Source organism: Pygoscelis adeliae, unplaced genomic scaffold, assembly GCF_000699105.1.
Source record: "Pygoscelis adeliae isolate BGI_AS28 unplaced genomic scaffold, ASM69910v1 Scaffold386, whole genome shotgun sequence".
Lineage (NCBI taxonomy): Eukaryota > Metazoa > Chordata > Aves > Sphenisciformes > Spheniscidae > Pygoscelis > Pygoscelis adeliae.
In genome coordinates this window covers 951,937-952,228 of record NW_008824940.1, presented here as the reverse complement: position 1 = coordinate 952,228, position 292 = coordinate 951,937, and positions in this window count along the sequence as shown.

Sequence of the window (292 nt, the reverse complement as noted above, 5' to 3'; positions counted from 1 at the left end):
TCCACTAGGGGGACAAAAGTAATATATATTTGTGGCTTGGCAGCATGTCACAAGAGTGGGAATTTGGGTCTACCCTTCCATCTGTTGCAGGTCACTTTGAATGACAGCAAGATCTGGCAGACAAAATCATAGCGCAATAGATTTTTCTCTCACTTCTTTCCAGCACCTCCAGAGATATCAATATGGCAAATAATCAAGATAACAAGCAATAAATACCCCAAATATTTATCTTGCAGTTATACAAAGGATTCTTGCTCACTGCTGTTTCTCATGTCCTAGTTTCCTGCATATT